The following is a 23347-nucleotide window of genomic DNA, read 5'->3' as shown; positions in this document are numbered from 1 at the left end:
ACACAAAAAAGTGTTGCTCCCTTTAGGGAATAACAGTTGTTCCCTATAGGGAACAACAACTGTTCCATGTAGGGAACATTAAAATAAAACACACGAAAAAGTGTTGTTCCCTTTAGGGAACAACAGTTGTTCCTTGTAGGGAACAACAAAAGAAAACACACGAAAAAGTGTTGTTCCCTTTAGGGAACAACAATTGTTCCCTGTAGGGAACAACAAAAGAAAACACATGAAAAAGTGATGTTCCCTTTAGGGAACAACAACTCTAGGGATGATTGTTTATCTGAGTTTTTTTTCTCTCCCTATTTTCTTTTGATGTTCCCTTTAGGGAACAATGACTATTCCTTGTAGGGAACAACAAAAGAAAACAGGGAGAGAAACAAAACACAAATAAACAATCATCACTAATACTCTAAACAACAAAAGGGCTATGATACAAAAGAAAGAAAAACAATATAAAAGACAGGAAAAAAAAATAAAAATAAAAAATAAAATAAAATAAAATTGTATTTACAAGTGTCAAAAATAACTTTTTTTAGAGGACTGGTGTTGCCAAAGAGTTTCCTTCTGTAGCAAGAATTTGTATCGTAGAATCTTCACGTATCTGTTGGCAAAAAGATTCCCTTGTAAGCGGTTTGTGGTAGAGGCATACCCAATGCCCATTTTCTTTAAAGGAATAGCCAGACCCATCAATGGTGGCCAATGTAAGGGTGCCATTATCATGTACTTCTTTTATCTCGTAGGGACCTAACCACCTAGTCTGGAGTTTGCTCGAGAAGTCTTGGAACCTGTAATCGTAGAGAAGCGCCTAGTTACCCTCATGGAATGTCTTTTTCTTGATGAGGGCGTCATGCCACTTTGATCTTTGTTGTTGAATAATTGCAGTATGTTGAAGAGCCAATAGTCAGATTTCATCTAATTCATTTATTTGTTGTAATCTGTTAATCTGTGCTTCATTCAAATCCAACCCCACTTCTTGGGCTATCCTTAATGTTTGGATTTCAAATTCTATGGGGAAGATAGGTTCCTTACCAAACACTAGCTGATATGGGGAGTATCCTGTTGTATTCCTCCAAGTCGTGCGATATGCCCACAGGGCTTCTGGCTATTGGGTAGTCCAATCTCGTCTATGTGAGGTGACTATCTTTGTTAGAATGGCCTTGATTACCTTGTTGGTACTCTCTAGCTAGCTATTTTCCTGCGGGTGGTATGGAGAGGTTATTCTGTGCAAAATGTGATGATTTTTTAGTGTACCAACAATCTTATGGCCTACAAATTGTGGCCCTCCATCTGTAATTATTTCTCTGGGAAAACCATACCGCACGAAAATTTCAAAGAGAAAATTGATTACTGTTTTCTTTGTTTCTCTTGGTAATGCTACTACCTCCACCCATTTAGTCACATATTCCATTGCAACTAGTATATATTATTTTTGATTAGATGATGGATTTATTGGGCCGACAAAATCTAACGCCCAGCGTTCAAAGGGTTTGGTCACTAGCCTTGGGTGTAGGGGCATCTTGTCAGACTAGCTGGGGCGACCCATTCTTTGGTAGCTATCACATGCCTGAACAAATTTCTTGGCATCCTTAAAAATCATGGGCCAGTAATAGCCCATCTGTAAGATTTTATGTCCAGTCCTACGGTCTGCAAAGTGTCCACCACAAGGTCCATCATGGCAAGCTTTTAGGATATCATAAATTTTGTCTTCCCTGATACACCTACGGATATGCATATCCGCTCCTGTGTGAAAGAGGTATCCTCCGATCCAGGAGAACCGAACACTACGTTGCACTATCAATTTCCTTTCTCTGGGTGTCAGGTGTTTGGGTAGTTTTCCAATTGCTAAGTAATTTATGACATCTGTGTACCAGGGTGTTTTCAATATCACAGCAAACAGGTGCTCATTAGGGAATTGGTCTTCTACTGCCACTGCATCGTTTGTTCTTGGCAGTCGAGAGAGGAAGTCGGCTACCAGATTTTCCTTTCTTGGTTGATCCTTGATCGTTATGCCAAATTCCTGCAAAAGGATTAACCATCGTGTCACTCTTCCATTCGTAATAGGTTTATTAGCTAAATATTTGATAGCAGAGTGATTAGTATACAGGACCACAGGGTATCCTGTTATATAGTGTCTAAATTTATTAATAGCGTAGATTCCAACTAGAAAATCTTTCTCTGTCACTATGTAATTCAACTCAGAAGGAGTTAAATTTTCGCTGGTGTAGTATATCGCATAGGGTTTCTTGTCTTCTTCTTGGCCAGGAACTACTCCAATGGCTGTATCGGATGCGTCTGATGAAATCTAGAATGGTATATCCTAGTTCGGGCCTCGTAGTACTGGTGCTGTTGATAGTAGCCATTTTAATTTTGCAAAGGCAATGTCACATTTGTTAGTCCATATAAAATTAATATTTCCTGTCAAGGCATATAATGGTGCAACAATCTATGAATTTTTTTTTATAAATCTTCGACAATATCTAGCAAATCCCAAAAAACTGCATACCTCTGTTTGAGTGCAGGGGATAGCTAGTAAGAGGATTACCTATATTTTTGTTGAATCTACCTAAATTCTAGCTACTGAGATGTAATTGCCTAGGATCAGGCCTTCTATCATCATCATATGGCATTTCTCGTCGCTCAAGTAGAACCTAGTAGCAATGCATCTTTACAGGACTTTCTCCAATGTCTGTAATGCTTGCTAGAAGTCATCTCCATAGGGTGTGAAATTGTCCATGTATGCCTCTAATCCTTCATTTATCAAGTCTGTGAAAATACTAAGTATGGCTCTTTGGAATGTAGTAGGTACGTTGCACAGTCCAAAAGGTAATACCCTGTAAGAAAATGTCCCCCAGGGGCAGGTGAAGGTAGTCTTATCTTGGTCTTCGGGGGAAATTTGGATTTGGTTGTAGCCACTAAAGCCATCCAGAAAAGAGAAGAATTTTTTACCTGCCAATGTGTCTAGAACTTGGTCGATAAATGGAAGGGGAAAATGGTCTTTCTACGTTGCTTTGTTAAGCTCTCTATAATCGACGCATATACGCCATTTCCCATTCTTTTTAGGAACAAGAACTAATGGAGAAACCAATTTACAGTCAGATATAGGATAGATAAAATTCACATCTAACAGTTTCTGCAGTTTGTCTTTAACAATATCGTTTAGGTGAGGGCTTAATCTACGCTGAGGTTGTCGAATGGGTCTTGCATATTTTTCAGTGTAGATGTGGTGCATACATAGTTGAGGGTTAATACCTTTAATATCTGGGTAATCCCAAGCAAAATCCCCTTTATATTTCCTAAGGATTTGAATAAGCTTCTACTACTGGTCATCACTCAAGTTTTTGTTAATGTTAAGGATTTTCCCTGGCTCAATTTCAATAGGTTTTCTATTATAGACAGTTGTTATTGGTATTGTCTGGTCATTGATATCTTTTAAAGGATCCTCTTCAATTTCATTATCAAGGACTCCTTCAATCATGTGACATTTTAGATTAGATACGACAGCAGGGTGGTTAATGTAAGTGTTAATAATGCTGTCTTCAGTTTGGTTTTTAAATTCAAGAGCATCTGTTATAGTTAATGGTGATCGAATATTTTCGGTTAAATATGTTACAGGCTGCTTCCCAGTTTTTATTATGGTTAGGCTTGGCTGATCTGGAGGGTATAAAGCTGGGTTCTTCATCTTATTCCCTCTAGTTATAGTCATACTGCCTGTTTGGCAGCTTATATAAGCATTTGCAGTTGCTAGCCAAGGTCTTCCTAATATTAGAGGATGTCCATCTAGCCGTTTCTAGGATTAATAATAAAAAAATCTTCCAGGTATTGCCAAGAATCTACAGACACCATCACATCCTGTAATGTCCCTTTTGGTTTAATAACTGAACAGTCAACAAGTTCCAGCAAGGTCGTAGTTGGATCTAAGGCTGTGATTCCAAGTCTCTCACAGGTTGTTGTTGTGAGAATATTAATGGCTACCACTAAATCAATTAATGCATTGGGAAAGGAGCATCCATTTATTTGTACCGTGACAATAGGGTTTCATGAGTCTTCATATTTCACTGGTGTCTCTCTACCTAATAATCGATCAGACAATGTTCTGACTACATGGACAGTTGGTGTTACCTTTATTTTCCTCGTATATTTTTTGGTACACAATTCCTTAATGGTTTTTGCATAGATTGGAATGTCCTAAATAGCCTAGAGGAGGGGTATTTTTACGCAAAGGTTTTTTAATTCTCCCAGGAGATCGAAGTCAGGATATTTGATTGGGTGAGGTATAATCAATCTCTCTGGGAATGGCGAAGAAGAGGTAATGATCTATTTGTAACTTTTCTACTTGATTGTATTTTCCCTTTGAGGTGTTTTTTCTACAGTCAATGGCTTATTTGGGTTTGGTTCTTAAAGTTGCAGATTTTTATCATCCTCTGGCGTGATTATTCATCCAAACCTCAATTTGAGTTCATTACATTCTCTCAACTCAGTTTCTGGATCCAGACTAGTTTGTTGTTAGGATTTGGTTTGGGCTAGGCTGGGCATAGATTGGATTGAGGATTCTGCTGCAACATATAAGGTGCTAGTAGCATGGGTTGAGGCAGGGGGATTGTCCCTACTCGCTGGTTCATGGGTCTTTACCAGCTTGATTGACAGTTTTGGTTTTGTGAAGTGGAGGGGGACTATTGAGATGGATATGGGTTGTTCTGCCAGAATGATGGAAGGTAAGAGGGATTTGGCCAACTATTGTTTGGATTTGACTGATTGGACCAAGGTGGCATGGAGAATGCTTGTGGTGGAGAATTAGGAAAAGGTGGTTAGTTCTGCCATGTAGCTCCTGTATATTGTTGGGAATTATATTGTGAAGGTTGAAATAATGAAGATGGGTCAGTAGGCATACATGTTTTCCATGCTTTCCATTGGCGATGCTGGTTTAACAGGTATACTGGTTCTTCTTCTTCCTCTGCCTCCTTGAAGACCGCTTTTAAACCTGGAAGTGATGGGAAATTTTCTATGGCATGTTCCTTAGTGCATATGGCACAGGTCTGTACCATATCTAGTGGGCATTCTTTATGACTATGTTTCTTTCTGCATCGAGGGAAAAAAATAACCAGGTTCTGCTTGGCTTGCATGATGTCTAACTGTGTTGTCAAGGTTCCCTGGATATCCGTTTTGAAATCTTCCAGCAGGTTGCCAATTTCAGCGCAAGTGACACTTCCTCTAGAGACTTTTCTGTCCCTGGTGATCATATCGCGTCTAGCTGGATTCAGTCGTGTACTACCCCTCGAGCACCTAGTGCACAAATCAATAATATTAGCATAGTCTTCTTGATAGATATCACCTTTACCCATGATATTTAGTGTTTCTATCCATTGGTATTTCATCCCTTCAATCATCGTGGTTTTTAGAACATTATTAGGCATATTTGCATAAGAATACCTTTGGAGGTTATATTGGAAACACTCCACATACTCCTCCAAAGTTTCGCTAGGCCTTGCTACCATTTGGAATATCTCATCTTTTAGTTCTCTAGATCTGCAATAATCTTGATATTTTTTAAGGAAGGCAGTTTTCATTTGTTCCCGATCGTTGATGTTGCCTCCACGTATTCCCATAAACCAACACAGGGCTGCTCCCTTTAAAGTGGAGGGAAACAGCTTCAGTTTCTAGGGGTCGGTGGTGTAATTATAACCCCTACATAGGACATCGAATTGAAACATGAATGCATCTAGATCTTCTGAAGTGAGTCCATGAAAGGTGGGAATGTTTTGTAGTGGGATATCTTTCATGGGAGCGTTGATAGTTGTGTCAACAATAGGATATTGTAGTGTAGAGGTCTGGGGTGGTTGTGGATTATTGGCCATTTGGTCAAAGATATGCCAGTATCCTTCTGGGATCTCCAGAGCTGGAGAGTTGTTCCTAGGATGTCCAGAAGAGGCGGGAATGATCTTAACAACACTCCCTTGATCTGGGACACTGGGTGTCCTCTGCTCAATTACTACCTCAGGGGATCTTGGTTTTGTTGGTTTAACCTCAGATTTACCTGTTTTTCCTTCTCCTTCATGGAGGTTGCAAGAATTCCCTTCTTGTGAGGGAATTGATCGTGAATTTTCAATATCTTGAAAACTCTGTTTAGTTCCTTTAGTTTTACTGTGAACCTCATCGTAGGCTACAGATGGTGATCCTGTGGCATGAAGGGAGAAAGTAGGATGTCTAGAAGCAACAGTTCGGGGTCCTACTAATGGATGAGACTCAGCTTTCTTTATGATTTTGGCAATAAAAGTTGATCATCCAAGGGTCACCGCTCCCTTAGATTTCTCAGGTTTGGGATGTGGGATTATATCGTTTTCTGTTCTTTTCTTCTTAGTCATTCATGCAAAAATTCAAACGTTTATTTCTACCTTAAATTCCTAGCAATTTTGCTGGAAAGTGGGTGGGGGAGTAGGCATTTTACTTGCTCTGTACGCAGGTTCTTACCTTTCATTTTTAATACCCAGTTGTCCCTCAGCAGAAAAACATCAAACACCTACTTCACTTTTGTGTAATTGTGCTGAAAATCAGGTGGGGGAGAAAGCACTTTACTTGCTCATTACGTAGGTTTTTACCTCCCGTTTTCAATACCCAATTCTTTCCTAGCAACAATTATCAGACATACATCACTCCTTGTAAAATGGCGACACTCTCCTTAGCAACCACGCCAAAATTTTCTGTGTTAAAAGGTGTCTTTTAAAACTCCTAATTGCCTCACATTAATTATCAACCCGGGCAAGTCCTTTTATTCCAAGAGTGTACACAATATGTGAAAGCTATGAATCCAAAGAGTAATGCTTTTTAAAATGAAGTATAAACCTCTGATACAAGAGTAAACAAATGCATTTATAAAACTCAACTTGCAACTATTAAAGGAAATATTACATCTAAGCATCAAAACTTAATCCTCAACTGAAATCGAAATTAAATCTCAAACAAGCAATTCAATTGAAAATAGCATCTACCGAGAGCGTAGTAGCATTAACCAATCTCTTCTAGCTGATTCTATCTAAAACACACTCAATCTCAATTAAGCAATTCAAATGGAAATGATTTCAACCGAGAGTTCAGTAGTATTAACCAATCTCTTTTAGTTGATTCTATAATAACCACACTCTTATCATGATCAACAAGATTCAATTCTTTAACTGATAATCAATTTAATCTACATTAAGCATAAATGGAAGCGAATGACAAAGCTGTGAATCACATAAGATCAGAATAAAGTAAACTAACTACAATACAGGAAATCAGAAAATAGCAAACAAGATAAACTCACAGAGAATGGAAAAACATCAAACCAATCAGACTTGCGTGAATTAGAAATATATAACACAAAGGACAACAGTTTGATCCACCAGAGTCCGGGCCCTTAGCCACCAGTGAATACTATTGAGCTACTTCAGAGAATACAAATGAACAACAACGTAAATTATATATTAACCATTGAACTCAATCCTCATTACAATACGGTCATGTTCCTCAAAAGCACGAGTCTGTAAATTAAAATTACAATTTGAAATAAACAGAGATCGATTGATTCCTTCCCTTTCTACAATTTTCACTTTTATAGTAAAAAAGGGTAAAAGATAAATGTGATCCCTCAGGATCGGGAGATCCCAAGGGATTCACAACTGAATGCTATCTTCTGACATTCTTCCTATTAAGCTTTGATCCTCCTGATTCGTCCTCCGGCCTGACCACAACTGACGCACCTTATTCCTCCTTTGTTAGTTTACACTGTTACGTATCTAGGGAACAATAGCTCTTCCTTTCGTCATTTTTATGCATAAAAAGGATTAAGAGTTAGTTATGGTGGCTAAATCTTAATCAAGAGTATTTCATTCATTTCTTATCATAATCGATTCATATGTTAGCGTATCAAGGTATGAAAGAGATAAGAAAAGTGAAAAAAAGGCATTGTAATTTAGATTAAATACATATCCATTGCATAACTCAACACTCTTTCCAAAAAGAAGCTTTTCTTTGCAAGGGGGTTGTTAGCCTTGTCTTCTTTTCTCCATGGTAACCCTAGGGGGAGTGTAGTGATTTTGCTTATAACGTCAGGGGTAATTGCTACTAATAAAACCTTTACCACTATAGTGGCACTAGTCCTAGTGAGGGGTATGAGTGAGAGGGAAAATTCTCTGGCCACATCATCATCATATCCTCTAATCCTCTAAAACAACCCCATCCATTGATGCCTTGTAAAAATTTCCACCACAAGAGGATGCTAGTGGATCCTTGTTGTGCTGGTGGGTTCTCTCTTATTGAAACCTCCTATCATCTTTTCCTGATAATTCTTGAGGCTTGTGTGGATACGATTCAAGACTTCTGGTAGGTGAGGAAGATTTGGAATTTGAATTTTAGTGACCGCAATACAATTTTTCTATCCTGCGAATCACTGCAAATTCCTAACCGAATTGAGGATTTTTTTTTTTAAATGGAAAATATGGAAGGTATGGCTCCTACCTCACTTTACTACGTTCTGATGAGGATAACCCTTGATTTGACTTCCCTTAGTGTCCACTGATAGCTCTGTAGGATGCTTTCTCTATATCTTGTAGGCTTCCTGTAGGTTTCTTGCTTGTTGTAGATGCTGATTGTTTCATGTAGGTGATATTTCAGGAATTCCAAGAGAAACCTCTTCGTTCAATGAATCCTTGGAGTTTCCTTTTCTTTCTTCGTATGGGAATCAATGTTTTATTTCTATTTATGGATGATCGTGTGGGGTGGTGTGTTGGTTGGCAAAGTACGAGCACCTCCTTTTGGACCATTGGTCCCACTATCAGTCCATCATTTCACCTTACCTTGTAATCATCTCCCACTCCTATCCTCCATAACATAACCATTTTTGGATCCATTTCCTTTTTCCTTTGATTTTACCTTTGCCACGTGTGGAGTGGTCTAACTCTTTTCTTCTCGTTGACTGGCCGAGGGTGGCCAAGTTAACTAGCCAAAGGTGGCCAAGTTAACTGGCCATCTTTACTTATAAAATCAACTCTCGCATTATTCTTATAGTTTTTATCATATCATACTTATGAGAGAGCATTAGTAAGATGACATACCTATGGGTATTTTGCTTCATTAATGATGCATGCTAGAGAGTGGTGCCACTTTGTTGTGCTTTTCAATTTGCATATTTTCACTGTGTATTTCCTCTTTTGATGCCTTGATCCTTTTGATGTGCAGGTGTTGGACCTTGTTGCTGGTGATCTTCCTATTGTTGTTGAGATCTAGAGGAGATTCCTAATCCTTCTAGTCCCTGTGATGAAGATGGTCGCAGTCTATGTGGTTTCTTTTTTGGGATAGGCTGCTACAAGATTTCCTACAGGATGTCCTGTAGCTGCTCCCTTAAACTTTCACATTTTTCTTAGCTCTGAAGTAGAAGGGGTGTTGAAATGAGTGGAGAAGGGGGGTGTGAAATTGTAAGTGAGGGATGTTGCCTCTGGGTATGGTTCCTCTTTCCTTATTTTATCTCTTTTCTGTTTTATCTCTTCCTTTTATCTTTTGTAATCTAATTTTTCTTTTTTGAGCTAATTTCTCTAATGGACGCAGGGGTGACATGGTGATGAAAGGTATTGGTTGTGGTGTGGTGAGGTGAATGGGATTTTTTTTTTCATTCAGACATAGGCTTGTGTCATCACTTTTCTCTTGGACTTCTCTTCTTGCGGTTTTCAAGATCTACTGTCATTTCTACAGGAAACTCCTGTAGGATTACAGGGAATCCTGTAGAAAACACAGAGTTTGTGTGAAATGAGTTGGAGTGGTTTATAGATGGAAGACTAGGTGAATAATGGAGGATATGAGATGGTTGAATCAAAACATGGATTTTGTAGGTCTTGCTATCCTCCTCATGTTGTGCTTATCCTCCTCTTGTAGACCTACAAAATAGAATTGTCATCTTTTGTATCTTTTCTCTTTTTTCTCCTTTTTTTTTAATTTTCTTTTTTGAAAAACAACTAGTTTACCCCCAACGAGATTTTCATCCTAGTTGCCTACCCTGGGCGCCTTAAAAGAGGTTTTCACCCATAGATATTTTTACTTTTCTCTTATTTTTTTAAAAACACTCTTGGGCCGCCTCAAGAGGTTTTCAACCCAATAGTGGGACTCAGGTGCCTCATGGAGGTTTTCACCTAAGTATTTTTTTTCTTTTTCTTCAGGGACTTGGTGGGGTGGAAGATGAGACTTGCTATACTACCATCACTATCTTGTTGATGTTATTGATGAATTCCTGCTTTGATAAGGGCTTCTTGTAGATTTTTAATCTATATCCATTGACACGCAAAGGGATAGGCTCTGCATCAATGGTTCTTATCTTCACAAAACCATTATCATGACACTTTTCTATTACATAAGGCCCTAACCATCTAGTCCTTAACTTGTATTTAAAATACTTGTATCGAGAATCATATAGAAAAGCTGAATCACCTCCTTGAAACTATTTGCCTTTTATATTCTTGTCATGCCAAATTTTCCTTTGAACTTGAGTCACCTCTATGTGCAAGAGGGCCTGCATCCTATATTCATCTAACACATTCAGCTAGAGCAATATTTCTTGTTGTGCCCTGGTGATATCCAGATCCAATTGTGCAACCATTCTTAAGGTGTTGTATTCAAATTCAATGGACATCAGGACTTTCTTCCCATATACCAACTCCTAAGGGGTGAAGCCAGTGGTGGTCTTCCAGGTGGTATTGTAGGCCCATGTGGCCTCAACTAATCTGTCTGCCCAATCCTTTCTATTGCTTCTAATCACGCTGGTCAGAATGCCTTCTAATGCTTTGCTGGTTACCTCCACTTTCCCATTAGCCTGTGAGTGGTAAGGGGTGGATGTTCTGTGCTTGATCTTGAGCTGGTTTAACATATTTTCAATCATGTGAGATGTAAATTGACTTCCTTTATCAGTGACCAATTCTCTAGGGTACCCAAACTTATAAAACACATTCTCCCTTAATAATTCAACCACTTTTTCTTCCGTTGCTACTTTGATGGCTTTGGCTTTAGCCCATTTTGTTAAGTAGTCGGTGCACATAATGATGTGCTGCTTTTGTTTGGATGGAGGGTCAATGGGCCTGATGAAATCCATGCCCCACTTATCAAATGACTCGAAAGTCACTTGAGGTTGCAAAGGAATCTCATCCCTTGGGGTAGGTTTCCCCATCCTTTGGCACCGATCACACTGGCTAGTATATGTTCTCACATCTTCGTGAAGAGTGGGCCAGTAATAACAAACTTGTAGTATCTTGAATGTTATTCTTTTGGCTACAAAGTGACCTTGATAAGGCCCATCATGATAGGCCAGAAGGATGTCGAAGACTTCCTCCTCCTAACACATATTCTTAGAATTTGATCCGGACCTAGCTTGAAGAGATTTCCCCCAACCCAAGTGAATGGGGTGCTCTTTCTTATGATTCTGCTCTTTTCCTTGGAAGATAAATTTGGTGGAAACTGTGCAGACACCAAGTGGTTTTCTATGTCAGCAAAGCATGGAGAGAGAACTGAAATGGCCAATAAATCTTCATCTGGTAACTGATCATCAACCATTCCTTCCTCCCCTATAGGTAAAGTCAATCTGGATAAAAAATATGCAACAAAATTCTCCTTGGCAGGCTTACCAATAATAGTTAAATCAAATTGTTGCAATAATGGTAACCATCCAATAATTCGGGCATTCATATCAGGTTTATTCATCAAGTATTTAACTGCAGCATGGTCGGTATGTACAAATGTTTGGTAACCAATAATGTAATGCCTAAATTTATTCAATGAATGTGCAACAACTAAGAGCTCTTTTTTAGTCACTGTGTAGTTAAGCTTGGATTTCAATAGATTCTTACTGATGAAGTAAATGGCGTAATGTAGCTTGTCATCTATCTGGCCTAGAGATGCCCCTATAGCTTTGTGAGATGCATCGACATGGATATGAAAAGTGAGAGCCCAATTTGGGCCTCGGAGAATAGGTGCAGTAGTCAACTTGTGCTTCAGGGTGTCCAATGCTTCTTGACAGCTTTCTAATCATAAAAATTCGGAGTCTTTGGCCAATAACCCAAATAAAGGATAACTTGTTGAAATATTTTATAAATCTCCTATAGTATTTGGCTAAACCTAAAAAAATTCTGACATCCCTATGTTTCTGCGGGGTCGGGACCCTTTTGATGATGGCTATCTTATTTGGGTCTACCTGCATTCCTTCCTGGGATATTGAGTGACCTAGAATAGTCCCTGCAGTCATCAAGAACTCACATTTTTCGGGACTAAGGGATAAGTTCATTTCAATGCATTTATTCACCATCTTACCCAGGTTAGAGAGAGCCTCCTGGAAATCACACCCATAGGGTGTGAAGTCATCCATATAAATTTCTACTGCATCATGCACTAGCTCTGTGAATATACTCAGGATTGCCCTCTGTAAATTGGAAGGGAAATTTCATATACCAAAAGGAAGGACCCTATAAGTGAAAGTACCCCAAGGATAGGTGAAGGTGGTTTTATCCTGGTCCTCTGGGCTAATCTGGATTTGATTGTACCTGTTGAACCCATCTAAGAAAGAGAAAAACTTTTTCCCTGCTAGGCCATCTAACACTTGGTCAATGAAAGGTAGAGGAAAATGGTCCTTCTTTGTTTCTTTCTTTAACTCTCTATAATCAACACAAATTCTCCAATTCCATTTTTCTTTAGAACCCACATCAAAGGAGAAATCCACTCACTGTTCGAGAGAGGGTAAATGAATCCTACATCCAGTAGCTTTTGCAACTCTTATTTGACTATATCCTTGAGAGCTGGATTCATTCTCCTTTGGGGTTGTCGAATTGGTTTGCAACCTTATTTGATGTAAATGTGGTCAGTACACACTGATGGGTGCACTCCCTTCATTTCTTTGTAATTCCAAGCAAAGGAATTCAAATTCTCTCTTAGCATATTACATAAATCTTCTTCTTGGTGTACAAAGAAAGAGGGGTTAACATTTAGTGTTCTTTCAGGGCCAAATTATATTGTGTTGACATGAGTAGGGTTTGAGTTAGATAAGTGTAGATTAATATGATGGTTTTTCTTGGTTTCCTTCACTAATTCCTTCATAGACATGGTGTTGGGAGTTGGATTTTGGAGGATGTTTTCAATCAAATCATCTTCATCAGGCTGACCTCCTCTTATGGCAGTTTCTAGGGTATAGAGTTGGGAGGAGTAGACTTCATCTTATTCCCCCTCTTATAGCCATAAAGGTAAGTGATTTTCTAAAGATGGCTGAGCAGGAGGGTACAAGACTAGCTTCTTGGATAGATGCCCATTTTTTATAGTCATTTTCCATCCCTGCAGCTTATGTAGGCATTGACGGTGGCTAACCAAGGCCTCCCAAGTATGAGAGGATAACCATTAAATTTGGTATTATGCTGGAGAACTAAGAAGTCTGCAGGGTACTCCCAGGAGTCAATGGAGACCATCACATCCTCAGTAATCCCCTCAGGGGCTACCGTGGATTGGTCTGCAAGCTGCAAGATTGTCGTGGTCTTTCTTAATGAACCCTGAAGATTCAGCTTGAGCATGGTGTCCTTGGTAACTACATTAATGGCAACCCCAAGATCAATCAAGGTATGGGGAACAATGGTGCCATTGATGTGTACATCTACTACATGGCTCCCAGGGTCTAAATACTTTGGGAAAATTACCTGCCCCAGCATTAAGTTGGTGTTGACGGTAAACCAGATAGCATAGATTACGATACACCATGTGCATGAAATGTGTTGGTTATGTTATATTAAGAAGTGTAAGTTCCATTCATACAATACATCCATGTTGAACCACTAGTTTCGATAGCGGAATGTTAGCCACCACCACCTGCTCCTCTAAAGAGATATACTAGCTATGCGCAGTGGAGAAGCCAAGGCTCGTTACAATACTATCCAAGCTCTCTCCAAGATAGTATTATCAGAATTTTGGCTAACCAAAAGCCTATACAATGAGTTATGAGGTACTATTTATAGAAAAGGGTGGGATGACCCTTGACATTCCCTTTTGTAACAATTCAACTACCCTCATGATATGTCATCTCCTCGACGACTCTTACATCCAACTATTGACACTTGAAATTCCACTTGACAAGAATTTACATTAAAATGCACATGTGCCCATGTGAGACAAAATGGCTTGAGAAAGCCACACAAGACATCACTGACACTCAGTTCGTTATGGTGAGACCAACTCTTTGACATTCTTGTGATGGTGAAGGTGGTGAGTCGATGCCAAGCTTGGTCATCTGTGATGGTGTGCATGCACTCCATGGTGACATCTTGCTGAAGCAAACTCTTGCCTCCATTGCATCCAGGTGCATTGGTGTGGCTCCTCCATTCAACTTGTCTGCTAACATGCACATGGTATTCTTGGGTGTGATTGAACAGGCAACAAACTAATGCATAGTGTCCATGCTGATCTTCCAGTGTGTGCTGGTGGTCATGCGCATCGATTGTCAACTACATGCTCAGCTCGAGTCAGGATTGATTCTTGTCTTCACCTTTGTGAGTGTGTTGAATGGGTTGGATCGCATGTGTCCACATAATGACATGCATGATGCTGAATCCCTTGCATGCAATAAACAACATTGCTCACCATGTCTACTCTGTGCTAGCTATTGGGATGGATCTATAACTTGTACGGCTGCAGTTTCATCCGTGAGTGCATGTTGCGCCCCTTGTTGTTATTATTCCTACTACAACTTAATCAATTATCTGTGCAGCTCATGTTCTTCCTTGAGTCACTGCTTCAGCACATGCAACTCATTCTTTGTTCCATTATTTGTCTTCATGCAATTTTCATGTCGTGCCGTCGCCTCATAGCCTGAGTCTCCAAAGTTGCTTTCATCACGAGTGGATATTCTTGAGCTTGCAACTTTGTTCCACTTTTGTGTTGTCAACAACCTTCCTCTTGCATTTGTTGCATTCGGTATGCTTCCTTCAACTATTGTTCATGATGCTACTCATTGTGATGTTGTTGTCATCATATCTCGATGCCCTTATCTATGAACAACTTGAGGTCTTCATGGGTAGGTAGTTCCATAGACACTTGATTGACTGCATCCCCAATTGTGCTTTGAACGGTGTCTTCAACTCTGCTCTCCTGAAACCATTGTACCTGTACTAATGAGAGATAGATGAACACCTACTATACCTGGAGACATGGCAACACTCATGGAAAGTAATATGTCAGTTGAAAACCAAAATGAACTTGAGAACTAACTTGCAACATACCTGTGTGACTGATCATGAAGGTTGTACAATTTCCGCCAGGAGGTTAGGGGACTAACTGAAAAGACTGTGCAAGACATAGTCTGGGCCGTTGGGAGGCTAACTAACTATTGGAATGATGCAATGCATAGTCCAGTCTGGCTGTTAACTGCTGGAATTACGCAATGCACAAGCTCAGTTGGAAATGGTTGTAGGCTCAACGAGTCTAACACCTCTGCATCAAGCAATGGTTACAAGCTCAGTGAGTCTAACACCTCTGAAAGTATTGTTCAATTCTAAGTTCGTCTTTGTTTCCACACTTGCTTGATTGTAAGATGTAGCATCTGCCAAGCTCTTGGTCGATTTACACACATTGCAATCCAAGTCAACACAATTGTTTCGATTGGGGTTGAGGGATATATTGGTGCACAAGCAGTATAGTCATCAGAGTCTTAGTTTCATCTTTGGTGTTGCTATGTTGGCTTGTGGGGGCCTAACCCAGGTTCAGAGTTAATTAGCCAAACAAATCCTTGTACTACTAGCCCTTTCGGCAACATTCTGTGGAACACGGACTAAGGTCTCACCCAAAGTAGTATGAGGGGTGCTGGAACCAAGTTTCCACACCCTTGAGATGTTTGAGGTGTTGATTCGGTCCAACTATTAGTCCCTGCATGCAGGTTGCTTCGCACACTTCCCTGGCCTTTGTGTCCTAATATGTTCACCTTCGCACAACCCTAACTAGGGGCTGTGGGGCTCCTGCGCTGTTGGAGCAGCACTATGCACTATTCCCCTAAGTCACACCTGAGATCTTACTTATCTTCTTACACTAGTTAGTTATCTTCACGTAAACAGATGCCTTATGTTATATTTATTTATACAACACATTCAGATGAGTTCACTCAACAGATAAATAGTAAACTTGCAATTCATACCCAATAATACATAAAGTAGGAAAATATACATAGAAATATGATAAAAGTTCTCTTTATTAATGCTTCCAATGGTTACAGACTCGACTTGCCCTGCGCACTCAGCTGCAGGGGTCCGCGCACTTAGCTGCGGACTACTAGGCCTCTACGCACTTAGATACAGAGCCTTCTCCTACTCTACAACCCAAAGACATGATTTACACTTGACTCACTGCTTCATCAATCCCTTAGACTCATCATGCTTCTATTTGATTAACTCTCTTCTACACTTATAGCCTCGCTCTATTTATACAATCCCATGGTCTGCAGACCATGGGTAGATCTTTCAATCCGACATTACATTACAAAAATAAGGGCAGACAACCTTGTGACTCTATCATGACTTCGCGCTCTGCGCCCAAAAATCGCAGAGTCTTTATAATGTACTTGGTCAAAACTTGGGCTTTAAGCCCCAAAACATGCCTTGGGGGGATTCCATGCCTAACAGGTCCCCAACACAAGCATCGTGACTTGCCCCCGAGTCACTCTATCGGTGCAAAGATCTTCATGTGGAGTCCCTCCAACTCTGCTCGAACCACTGTAAGGTCGGTAGCGCACTGAGCGGCTACCTGATGAATCTCCTGTAACCGTTGTTTTGAGATTGTGGTGTCGGAACTACTTCCTTGCATCTATTCCTGTGTCCCCTGCATTTACGTGAGCTTGCCTTCAATTGTTGCTGTAATGACAAAGGCCTCGTCGATCCAAGGCTAAACGCACGCCTTCAAGATTGCTTCTCTGTGCCGTGCTGCATCCACCTGCTCTTTTAGTGCTTTTGCCTGTTGCATTCACGTGAGCCTCTGAGTGAGGGCCATCATTTGTGTGGTCCCTTTGATGTTGTCATACTTCTGCTGAAGCTCACCCGCCTCTATCTCCGAGCACTCGATGTTAGGGTCCTCCTGTAGATTGGTGAGGACCTCGAAGGATTCTTCCAACATCCTGGTGCAGTCCCTTACTGCACCGCTGATCTCTTCCATCCCTGATGTAGTAGCACTGGTGCACTATTCTCTTACTTCTGGAGGGGTGGACGGTTGTTACTTAACCGCAGATCTGTTATCTAAAGGTTCAACTCTAGCTGAACTTTGGTCATTTCTACCCGTGCCTCACGCACCACTACTGTTAGTCTGTGGATGTGCACCTCTGCTAGTGCGTCTGTTGGGATGGCTAGCTCAGGGACCATCTGATAGGCTTCTTCCAGTACCTGCACCATCTACCTGTTTTGTGACACCACTTCATCGTGCTATAAGCTCAACTGCTCCATGTTGATCTTTTTCTCCTTCAACACTTGCAACGCATAACTCTCCCTAGCCCACAATTTTGCAGTAATCCCATCCTGCAACACATAGAGCGTCTCCCACAGGAGCACAACCATGTTGATCCCAATGCCTTTTAGTGCATTAACTATAGGCTTGTCGGCCTCATTTGTTGTAACCAGTGCCCCCTCTAGTAGCACTATGGTGTTGGTCGTCTGAGCGCGTAGCATTTGTTCGGCTACAGTTGTCCCTACTGCAATACTGGTCAAAAAGGTACCAGCCTGAGGAGTGTGCACCTGCAACTCCTAAATCTACACTCTGAGGGTCCCCAACACAATCTTATTCTCCTCTGCGAAATTTTGGAGGGCTTCTATGGTGATGTCGCACACTGTTTCACCTATGTCGTGTAGATCACCCTCAGTAAGGGTGATTGGATCGATCGATAGCTTGGAGGCTTTCACGTTCTTGCGCAGCCCTGTCCACTCACTCGACCACTGGTTCTTTAGTAGTGTTGATGTTGTTTGTGGGTCTGCGCCACCCTCTTCTTCCTCTATTTCCATCTCTTTCTGCTGCCCATGCGAAGGCGACTTCTAGCCCTCGCGCACCATCTTGACTGCCTCTTGTGCTGTTGCTGCTGCGACCTTTTTCTATTCTGCTGCTGTCTACGTAGCTTCCCACGCCTCCTGCACTTTTACTGCTGGGGCTTCCTACCTTCTCTTCTCTTCCAATTGTGCCATGCGTAGTTTGGCTTCCTCTTTCTTCTTCTACGCAAAATACTTCTCTACCGCCGCAATGTATGGGGTGTGCCACTCTGATAGCCATGTCTCTACTACATCGAAAATTACATCATCTGTGGCTATGAAGGGTAGCTCACTCCATTTCTTGGCTGGTTCCTTGTGCGCTTTGATATATATGTTGTGGAAGTCCGCTTTGAATTCTGTAAAAATTTGCAGGCTGTTGTAGACAGTGGGTGATAACCGCGGTTTGTAGTTAATCTCCATTTTGATGTTCATCTCCATGAACACCCAAAATATCTTGCCATTGTGGATCTGATTTGCATCTTTTGTGGCCCACAATGAAGCATAATTTGTGGCCTCTGGTAGGTCCTTATCAATTATGGGGAACTGGTTGTCCTCTGGCAATTACCCTGCCACCAACACTATGGACAGTAGAAGCCATGCATAGTGGAATGTTTTTCCTTGTTCCTGGGCCTCATGGTAATTTTCCAGGAACTCCTTGCATAGGAACCTGGACCAGTTAAACTGGACCCCCTCCACGCACTACTCAGAAAGTGCCACCACCAGTGCGAGTACCTCATCCGCGCGACACTTGCACATAACTTTACTCACCAGTATCTATGTTGCCACTTTAACTGCTTTATTGTTGATGCTAGATATGGCGTAGCTCATTTTCTTCTTCCCTAGCTTGTATTTCTTCTTCATGGCCTCCGCGAAAGCCAAGTCACTGCTCTTCCCCTCCAAGATGTCTGCGGGGTCCTCTCCTTTGCATGGGAGCCAGGTAATGCAGTGGATTAAGTGGTCTGTGATGGGGATGGGCTCCTCTAGCCACAAACACACACCATGCACTAGGTAGAGCAGCTACCTGATGACGAAGATCATTATTGGGGTGTGGTGGAAATGCGGCACCTAGAGCAAGTTTAATAACCCTGCCTTTTCCACTCTGCGTAACCACTTTCGCGGCTCCAATTCGATAACCCCTGTCGCGGTGTTCTGCTTGGGGTTCATAAGTTGTGCGGTCTCTAGATGAGGGAATTTCTTGTGGTCAATGAGATCCCAATCTTCAAATTTCAAGCTTGGCACCTGCCCCAGGTGCATTCCCTCAAAGATGATGTCATTTGGGAGGAGACGAGACTGGAGAGAGCTCTTGCTCTCATTGTGGTCCTTGGGCACTTTTTCCTTCCCCTTTCACGGAAGGATACATGTGTGCAACTTTGTTGGAGGGTGCGCACGCTTTGTTTCTTCCTCCATACCCTCATCCTCGTCTTCTTCAATTATGACGTCCTCCAGGTCTTCCTCCTCTTCGTTAGTTTCCAAGTTAACTGCTTTCCCTTTCTCCTCCATCATTAATCTCCTGCGCAACGAGTTTCGCGGGGACACATGCATCAGACTCATCAGCTGTTTGTCCTTCTTTGGCCTCAGCTTGCGTGGTGATTTAGGGATTTCTGCCACAATCCCGATGCCTTCATGGGAATCTTCCACATTCAGGGCATGTGCGGCCTCTTCAGTGGTCATCTCTGCAATTTCCCTAGCTTCCTCAAATGCTACCATCTTGCTTGTCCAGAAAGCTCTTAATCGCTCGATCAGGGGCTCAATTAATGCTTTGCATAGGGCAAAGAGGTCTTAGCTCAGAATACATGGGGCATATGACATATCAATTTGTAAATGACCAAGTTTTGTTTGCTGGGCATCCCTTTGTAATTTATAGTGTCTTTTGAATTTGAATTTGACCGTTCCCCTCAAATCTAGTTCATTAATGCTCCCTTGGTAGCAGATTTTCCCAAATCTTACCCATAAAGTGCATCTTAAATGCCTGACGCCCACTCCATTTGGTCTCAAGTCAAACATCACATCATGAATAGTGACTCAAATGGTCACTTTCTAGCCAACTGACGCAACAACGTAGCCCCCCTTGCATGGTCATGAACCTTGTGACACTTTGCTCCTGCTCGCAACTCCAACATTGTACAGCTCCTGGGAAGAGTATTTTATAGTCCCGCACCTCCTTTCAACTGCCTGGAGCACTAAGACTATACTTCCCATGGCTATTCAGGTGGCCATGCCACCTGTATATGGTTCCATCCAGTCAACCATCACTTTTCCTAAAAAATACCCACGTTTTATTGTTACTGGTTACATTGCACACATTATCATTTGCAGCGTGCCACCATGGTTGATTCGTTTAGTAATATGAAATCTGATCCAAGGCATTAGGCTGATCAAATCTCGGTGGTAGTTTCCAAATTCGTCAAGGGAATCATGCGCACCCTGTTTTATCACCCTGGTCTTCTTATTGAGAAAATCTGCCTTTATCTCGTCCTCAAGCTTCTTGACTTCTGCTTCTACCAGAGCACTTTTCTCCCTTAATCACACCCTTTCTTTCATAAGTTATTGGAGCCTAAGGTCACCCTTTCAGATTTCTTCGTCAGGTCCCAGGTGTTCTCCTTCGTTCAGCTGTGCGACCCCTTCTTCCAAGGTTCCGCGAACCATTGTATTGACCGGTGCTGCTATGCACCGAGTAGGCATTTTATACATTATGGGGACTACAGAGTTCGCTCCATACTCCAACCTCGGAGGCGCCTGTGCCATCAGTTTCTTCCACCTAGTCCTATAAGCCCATAGAACCGCCGGTACGTTGAGGTCCCAATCAGTCCACTACGCATTGTGTACCTTGTTCAGTGCTTCACATAGTTCGTTAAAGGCTTCTACGTGGATAACCTTTTGCACACTTGGTCTTTCCATACTCTATGGTTCCAACCAGAGGGGTCATTCGTGCCATTGCCTTGCATGCACCTGCTTACTAACCCTGTCTCCTAACGCAAAGGTTGTGTGCATCTGTGCAGGTTTCGTACCATATGCCTGTATCCATCTAGACAAGTGGGCACGCAGACCGTTTCATCTAGAAATCTTGTTTGTTAATCATATCTCAGGCTTCCCAAACCATATGCACATCATTCTCCTGCATTCACGATAGTCCTCAAAGCTTTCTTGGTGCATACCCCACCACCTTGCGGGTGTAGCACACAGTACCCACTTCAAAGCCTCGAAGCGTTGTTGTTTCGACACCTCCCTTTCAAATCTGTTCAAGAAGTCATCTACCTCACTTAACCCATCATACGTAGGCAGATCCCTTACCTCCGTTGATATGTAATGCAAAGATGTTGTTATCATGTTGATAGTGTAGGCTATCGACGAACGACTATGTAACGACTTCCTAACCGCCTGAGTCAGAAGGATTGCATTGTTGACCCATCGGGGACTAGCCTTTTTCAGATGCTTGCTTTTGCGAGCTAGAATATATATTAAGTAAATAGCTAGCTCCCTTCAACTTTATTGAAGTGCCATACTGGGCATGTCCCAACAAGCAGCGTGGTTACCTCGTGTAACTTGTTCTACCATCGTTCTATCTCCTTGTCAAAATCCAATGTACAGGATCTTTTACGCTCCCACGAGATTCGTCCATTCGCGATTGGATTTACCTAGTCTTGCTCTCATGCAATTATCTTGTAGATGTAGTCCAAGTCATCGTTGCTTTCATAGTCGTGCACTGGCTCTTTATAGCGCGATCCTTTTGTAGGGTCCAAAGGTACAACTATGCATAGAGACTTTTTCTCAAAAATCAACTTGCCCTTCTTCAGATTTATCACCCCATTCATTACAGTGGCCCAATCTATTCCTAATAGTGCAGGGTAGGGATTGTTGTCATCAACATTCTCTATCACTTCAAAATATGCCAGCACGCTCGCTCCTTCAATATCAACTATGATCCCCTGAAATCTTCCCATAGGTACGATCTTTTGTTGGTTCGCCATTCGCACCTGGATAGGGGACCATTGCAGCATAGGCCTTCCCATGCGCTCCCATGTCTGCTTCAGCATAACGTTCGCGTCTGATCCTAGGTCCAAAATCACTTGGTCCATCTCTTATTCCCCAATCTTCAAGGTCAATCTCATCTCCCTTCTTGTCCTCGTCACATGCTTTCTAATCTTCCAGACTATGCGCAGTTCTCCTAATGTGGTCCCAACGCATCTATTTATGAGTTCCTGCAGCTCCTTTACAGCCTTGTTGTCACGTAGCAGCATCATGCATGTTTCCAGGAACATCATGAGCATCGATGGGTCCATGTCTGGCTCTGGTCTATCTTTGCTTCCTGAAGTGGAGGCATCAGCAAAGCTCTTCCTAGCTTCCATGAAGGTTTACTTAGCGTGCTCCAAATCAAACTCTGATTCTTTCGTTGGAGCCTTGCAAACCCAAGTACTATGTTTAGGCTGCTTGCCTTTATTGTTCCCTATTGTAATTCCACTTTGGAGCATAATATTCACATTATGGTCTTCCCCACACAGCTCAGACATCATCATTTGCAGGCTTTGAGTCGGGGGAGGTTGGAGTTCTCCCTTGTCACGCATCCTTGCTATTAGTGTAAGACAATCCTCCATCTCATGATTAAACAATGTACAATACAGTCATGATGGACACGCCGGATTCGTACAATCACGGGAATAAAGTCCTGGCCCTCCGCAATTGTAACATATCAGCTGTCCGCAACCTCTTCCAGGTCCTCCTCCACCTCGGCCTCATTCACATCCCTGCAATTATGTCCACGCCTTCCCTGCGTTCTAGTCAAGGGGTTGCATTTTGGCTTGAACTCTGTAGGTGGGAGTCCTATCCATCATCAGCTCATAAATTCTACAGGTGCGCTCATCATGTCCCACTGATTTACAGAAATTACAGAACAACTGTTGTGAATTCTGTGTGTACTTTTACAATAGATGGAAGTTATCCATATCATGCTTTCCCCCTATTTGACAAATCGTGCACCACAATGCAGGCATTACGTTAGGTCCTACTTGTGTCTTTGGTCTCAATGGCATTGGGCCTCCTCCTGTGAGGTAATTCACAAACATAGGGCAGTGGTCCTTGTCATGTCCTTGTCCCTTGCACTTTATGCACCATATCTCATCGTGCAGTTCTGGGCAAGCTGTCCTATCTTGTTTCAGACTCTGCATCTCAAGGCACAAGCTTTTCAACTACGCGTGAATCTGTTGAACTCGCAGGTTGGGATCCTGTATCGGGGTCTCATGTATTCTCATCGCGATCTCTAAGGACTCGGCTTGAGTTGTTAGCCTATGTTGTGACAATGCATTCCTTAGATGCAA

The sequence above is a fragment of the Pinus tabuliformis genome, chromosome 1_1 (assembly GCF_031772625.1).
Source record: "Pinus tabuliformis cultivar Carrire ecotype Pingquan chromosome 1_1, CPIR1, whole genome shotgun sequence".
Classification (NCBI taxonomy): domain Eukaryota; kingdom Viridiplantae; phylum Streptophyta; class Pinopsida; order Pinales; family Pinaceae; genus Pinus; species Pinus tabuliformis.
Note: the sequence above shows the minus strand (reverse complement) of the source record.